The sequence below is a fragment of the Notothenia coriiceps genome, unplaced genomic scaffold (assembly GCF_000735185.1).
Source record: "Notothenia coriiceps isolate Sejong01 unplaced genomic scaffold, NC01 NC01_scaffold00017409, whole genome shotgun sequence".
Classification (NCBI taxonomy): Eukaryota; Metazoa; Chordata; class Actinopteri; order Perciformes; family Nototheniidae; genus Notothenia; species Notothenia coriiceps.
In genome coordinates, this window is record NW_011350110.1 from 5723 (window position 1) to 12468 (window position 6746).

General features: G+C 42.1%; 1 protein-coding gene across 2 annotated transcripts in view; it reads left to right on the forward strand.

Annotated features, from left to right (window-relative positions):
• The first annotated feature begins 4914 nt into the window (after nucleotides 1–4914).
• Nucleotides 4915–6746, forward strand: part of znf536 (zinc finger protein 536) — a 207258-nt gene continuing 205426 nt past the window's right edge. For both annotated transcript variants that reach the window (XM_010776893.1, XM_010776894.1), the window contains exon 1: nucleotides 4915–4999. The gene's annotated coding sequence lies outside the window, so the exon portion shown is untranslated. The remainder of the gene's footprint in view (nucleotides 5000–6746) is intronic.

A 6746-nucleotide genomic window follows, 5' to 3' on the forward strand; every position in this document is an offset into this window, starting at 1 on the left:
GTGTAGCTACCTAGCGCCACATGTTTTGATGTACGTTTTTGTTGATAACGTCGTGAGTTTGTATCTTTCAGTGTTGAGGTGGGCACCGTTAGATTCTGTGTCTTTACGATCATAAACGATGTGTTGGATGTGCAGCTAGGATAAGTAATAAGGGAGCTAGGAGTGATTTTCGGTGCAGTAATAGGTTAGCATTTTCGCTCGGGGCTAATTCAGAGGCTCAATGTTAGCATTGTGTTTTTTGTTTTTTTTTAAATGAAAAAGATCAGTTAAATGAGTTTTTTCCCGTTATATGGATATAAAATATTCATAGTTTATTAAATATTAAGGTTCTTTAGACGTTGTTTCCTGCAAATGACGCAATATAAGAACTGGATACAGCGTGGGAGGCGGGGCGTCGTTCATTCCTATGAGAGTTGCTCATTGGCGCATGAAGTCAAAATGGCCCAACTTTTGAGAGAGCGAAACGTCACAGATTACCCGTCATGCCTGAGAAGTACCCGTATGTGCGCTCATAGAGCAAGCACAACTTTAACCACGCCCCCCAAAAGGCTCGTTCACATCAAGCCGTCCCGTGGGTTAGATGCGCGTTCATAATGCAGAGGAAAATAACTCTCAGAATAACGTTATTAACACATTTTATTACTTGAGGACCTAATGTTTTTAATAAGGGCTATGCAAATGTTCATACTGGGTAGTTTATTTGGTTAAAAAATGATCCAACGATTTACAGACCACTCTTTCCCAATGTTAGTCAATGGGAAAAAGTTTTTCCGGGCCCAGGGACATCACGGACTGATACGGAAGTTGCAGCTCTCATAGGAAAGAACGAGACCCCGCCTCCGACGCTGTATCCAGTTCTTATATTATACATCCATGGCACATACGGGTAGTTCTGCTCTGACAGCCAGGCATGATGGGTAATTTGTGACGTTTTGCTCTCTGGAATCTCAGGCCATTTTGTCTTCATGCGCCAATGAGCAGCTCTCATAGGAATGAACGAGGCCCCGCCTCTGACGCTGTATCCAGTTGTTATTATACATCCATGCCATATGCGCTTATATTTTCCTTAAGCCCTGCCTCAGATCCGCTCCGTTTCTGTTGGTCTCGGCTCAGTCAAAGGAATGGAGAGGGAAAATAAAGATAGATTTGGATATTAGTGCATATCACAACTTGTAAGACCTAATAACTTAAACTAAGGCTATTTTAACTGCTCGTAACGACTAGTTGATTTCGCTCCAAAATGTATTTTTGCCTCTTTCCCAATGTAAGTCAATGAGAATGTTGTTTTGGGCCATATGACATCACGGACTCACACGGAAGTGTAGTACCACCGTTTAGCCACCTCGAACATTTGCTTCAATGCCAGGCTCACTTCCTGTGGGCTTGCTTGATGCCACAAAAGTAGAAAGTCTGCATCTCCGGTGAAAACCCATCTGTTTTGACAGTTAAAAAAAGGGGATTTTCTCACTTCAGCACGTAAACTTTAAAAAACGTAATTTGAATCCAATACTTACAATGGATTAGTTTATTGAAAGCTAATGTCCTCCAAGGAATCTTGTTTTTTTAGTTTTTTTCTTCATGTTTCAAAGCACTTATTGTAACTTACTGTTTAGCATAAACCAGATTCAATGTAATAATGTAGTGTAAAACCTTGCAATCATGTTGTAGTTTTATGTTGTTGAATCTACTTGCTAGTTGAAATTAGCAACAAGGCCTCTGGGAGACGTAGAGGAACATGTTGTAAATGTGGGTCTGGTAAAGTGGGAAGAGAGAGTGGGATAGACATGGCCAGAGCAGTGGAATAACATCTTAATCTATCTGAGAAGTGAACAGTGGCCGGTCTGTTTTTGGAGGACGCTGTCTTGGATGACTCCCAAGCAGAGGGGCAGGGAGCAGAGCCATCTTCAGCTGCTAGTCACTAACATGGCAGTAATAAGGCAGTGATGACCCTCCCAGGACTGGCGGCCAACACTCCCTCTTCCTCCCATGCCTTCAGCACTAACACACACACACACAGGCCGTGCACTTGAACAGATACGCAGTTCGGCCCCAAATCTCTCTCTCCCTCTGATATATTAACTTCCCTGCCTGCTCACCAAACCCCATTCATTTTGAATCCAGCCCAGCAAGAAGTCAACATGCGGGTACTGCAACATTAAAATGCGTGGCATTAATTGACTCACTGAAGTATAATCAATGGGAGAAACACAAAAGTGGGACGCCATTAATCTATAAGCCTTAATGCAAATAGGGAAGTAAAACAGGGCTAACAGAGAAGAAGGTTATACACCTGTTGCAAATTGAAGAACAACACTTTGTCCTATCCGATTTGTACAAAGTCCATCACTCACATACTGTAGAATGCAATTAAATCTCTCACAGTCAGGCTTCAGCCCAGAGGATTACGTTTTATAACATTTTAAATGGCAGATAAAGCTGCATGCTTTGCGTGTAAGCAGAAATACATATTATTTTGTATAAAACTGATGCTGGAAATCATGTAGTTGCTAAACAGATTGGTTAAGTCTTGTGTCAGTGATCATTACAAGGCAACAGGAACCGCTTACATTCTAAAAATCTATTATATTTTCATAAAATGCACTTATATTTTTGTATCTCCTTATCCTTTTGTAGCTTAAATGAGTTCCGTACTATTCACATAATTAATTTAAGCCACTGAGATCCATGTCAGCCTTTACAATAACACATTCTGCGTGGCTACTTGCACATATATGGTGAGAGTACAGCCCTCGCTGCTACGTATTGTTCGAAATTTGCATGCTTAAGTCCATATGGCAACTTCCTTTTGACCTGCTTTCCCATCCCTGATGCATTGTCAGGCCTGTCATCCGATAAAGAATCACTTGACTTGCTATAACAAGTTCAAAAGGAGCTGATGACGCGCTGTTGATCCATGGAGAATCGGCAAAAGGAACACCCCTACTGCTCGCTGCTATCACTCCCATAGAGATAGCCATATTATTGATGGGAAATGGTTATGCTAATTTCTTTAAGGGGAGGGACACTTTTATTTTATTTGGGATCAATGCTCCTATGAAGAAAAAGGAAAGGGAAAAAAAAGAATTTAATACGCACCAAACTGAATTCCATAAGCATTTAAAGGAGCAAGCATGAGAATCTGATTTTCATAGTGCATAATGAATGTGGAATGTCTTTTAAAGAGGAAGACGTGTTTTGTCTGGGAACGGGAAGAAAGCAGATATTAGGCTATCTGTTAATGTCCCACAGAACACACACACACACACACACACACACACACACACACACACACACACACACACACACACACACACACACACACACACACACACACACACACACACACACACACACACACACACACACACACACACACACACACACACACACGAACACGATGACTCACAAACATATCTTTAAATATTTTCTTTAAAGTATCAAGAGTCCAAAATGAAAAGAGAGTGAGAGAAGCTATCCAAGCAGTTTTTATCTTAAAGTGGCAATAAATGTCTGTTAAGTCACTTTATATCTTCAAATTAGGTAACACACTAATTATTGACCCGTTGTTGAAAGTATTGCAATATTTATATTTTTGTAGTTTACAAAATGGGTGTCTGTGTCGACACTGGGTAAAATAAATGCTGTATTACATGCTTCCATACACAAAAAACTAAACTATTCACACAATTATAAAAACCTAAAGCTCATTAATCAACAACAACACTCCAAATGCTATACTCTTAACACACATTCACTGAAAATCAACCAGGACTGAAATCTTACAGATTTCCACTTAAACATTCCTGATAATAATAATTTCTTCATATGGGCAAAAAGTACAAATAAAGGTCAATATACTCATTAATATGATTAGAAATAATAATATAATGTGCGTATTACGTTCACCCACAGATGGAGTATCATGTGTCTGAGTGACCATTTACATGTGTCTCCCTCTGACACATAGGCCTATAGCATGGCACAGCGGCGTGAGAGGATGATGAGGGTGTGTATTGGTGGAGGGGAGGGGGGGCGGGGGGGTCGTTACGCACAGAGCTGTTATGAATATGACCCCAAGCTATTCCATTGTGGGCCCATCCATGTCCGGTTCCGAGGACATCTGATCGCGTCTCATTCATTAATGTGTCTCTCGGTTCGACATTTTGAATAATCGGGGCTGTCTGCCGTCATCCCGCCACTAGCTGTCAGCAGTCTGTCTTATCACACTTACATTATAGAAAACAAGCTGTCCCTGCAAAAGAGCACTTGATACTTTAAAAAAAATATATATTATTACCAAACCGTTCCCATAATTACCCCATAATCATTATATAATCCCGTAACAAAGCCTCTATTGAAGTCCTGTCTTTTGTCAACGCTGGGACACTGAATCTATAATTGCATTATTCGGGTCTCTTCCACCCCCCTATAGAAACGTAATATATCAAACCCCACTCCGAGAGGAAGGTTGGAGTCACAAGTAAGTGTCCTGCCTTTGCGGGACATCTTCTTCTGTGGGTTTTTTTTTTTTACCCAAAAAGTTGTGCCAACTTCAAGTTTAGGATTGGAAATATATCCCAAAACAACAAAAACAGTATTTATTTCGCAGGCAAAGTGGGTGCCTTGAACAATCTTCAGAGAGAGGTGCGTAGAATTGCACTGGTCGCATTATTGGTATATTACATTTTCAGATAATAATTCCCTATTGCGCTCCCAGGCTGTAAGAATAACTCGTCAATACATTGAGAGAGAAAAAAGCGAGTCCCCGAGGAGCGGTTTGCGTTTATGCATGGGGATTGGCAACACGACGGGGCTTATTTACATTAAATACGCCACAAGGTTACAGTGCAGATAGATGAGCGTCATTTTTATCACTCATTACTTCTCTTAAGCGGTGACTGACGCTCAGGACGCGCAGGAGGCAACACTCATTTATCCTGGAGTTCTTTTAAGGCGAGGAGAAGAGGAGAAAAACACTCGAAACAGTTTAATTTGAAAGGTAAGGAATTATACTTTTTGGACTCATTTCGTGACCTGACTGTCTTTATTGTTGTTGTGTTATCCAAGGAGGTTTTTTAAACGCGAAGCGGTGAGGCTGGCTGCGTGTGAATACAGGGGGCAGATTTGGAAATAAAAGAGTGTTTGTGGGCACTTCAAGGTCAGAAACAAACTAAGGTGGTGGAGAATAGGCTTTTTCTCTCAGAACATGTAATGATGAGGGGCTTATTTCTTTAAAAACGAGCTTCTCTGTGCATCAGCTGCTTTTTTATCACCACCCGTCCACGGCGAATACCGCAAGACCCGGGCTTTATTCATCCAGCCAGGCGGCGGTGCTTTCTACAATGGAGTGGCTTTTTTAACGGTACAATGCATTTCACCTACCAGATAGGGGGAGTCCAAGCTGAAAGATGAAGGGAATATGCTGATGTCTGGCGATCGGCATCAATGCAAACGTTTACCTTGAGCTGGCAGCGGCAAAGAGAAGCCAATGTTTTACATCTGAAAGTCAGGATGCGCGGCGGGGAGCAGCTGTAGGGATAGGATTGAGCAGTGGACAGTCTGTTACAGGTCCGAAGCGCACTTTTTAACACCCCCCCGTCAGCCGACAAGAATATGATCCGGTCAAATCATATGGACATGCCTCATTATTCAATGATCTCTCACAACGCAACGTTTACGCGCAGGAGTTAGCCGGCGCTTCGCCAAATTTTAAAGGTAAGAAGAAGTGTGGAGGTTATAGTGGGTTTTTACTGGGGGCTTTGAGTGTTTTACTCGTCAGCTTTTGGGGGCTTGTTTGTGCGGGTGCATCGTGACGGGGACGCCTGATCATGATTAGAAAATAACAGTGCAATTATCCGGAGCAAGTGACGATCGTAACAAACTGCGACAAAACAGCAGCTGGGAAGCATGGTCTGCGACACCATTTCAACTCATCGCTTAATTTTTATATTCAATCAGAAATTTAATTATTATAAGTTTTGTTTACAGATGCACGCTTTATTTTGGAACACAATGCGTAAAAACGCGTCCGGACGCATGGCTTTGCATTATTTTCCAACACAGATCAGCGATATCTGACTTTTTTTAACAAAGTGCAGCCGTGTTCCCCGGTAAGAGTGTCCGCGGAAAACTTTCTCCCGACAGCCGCACTTGTGCTGTGAGAGTGCGGGGAGGGAGATTCAAGTTTTACCGGCGCGTTTGCCACCATGTGTCAAAAACTTGTGAGATGGAACAAGAAGAAGAGCCGGTGAGACCTGCCATTTTGTGCAGTGATCGACCTCTCTTATGAATAAGCAGCCTCTGCATTATGCTTTGAGGAGACGTTACGATGGCATTCAGACGAGGGTTGGAAAAGTGACCTTTTTCGTGGGGGAAGCGGTGTCACTTTGGCATGTTGTGGCTTTATTTTATGTTTCAAGAGAAGGGGGAAAAGTTCGAGCGAGTCAAAGGCTACAGTGTATCTCCGTTACTGTTGAAATATAAAATGACGGAGCCCATAAGCCATTAATATAACAGTGCACGCGCGGTTTTTAGGAGTAATCTTTTAATTTACCAGAAATTCAAGACCCAGAGCGTTTCGTGCGCAAAAAAAAACAATCTAACCGGTTGCAGAATTAACACATCAAGGCTTAAAATCTGTCCTTAAAATGATGGGGCAGTATTGAATTATCAGTAATATGTGGCACCGGGGATGAAGGCTTGTAATCCCATTTAAAGCCTCTGTCTCACCGTGCGTCTTGGGGGGG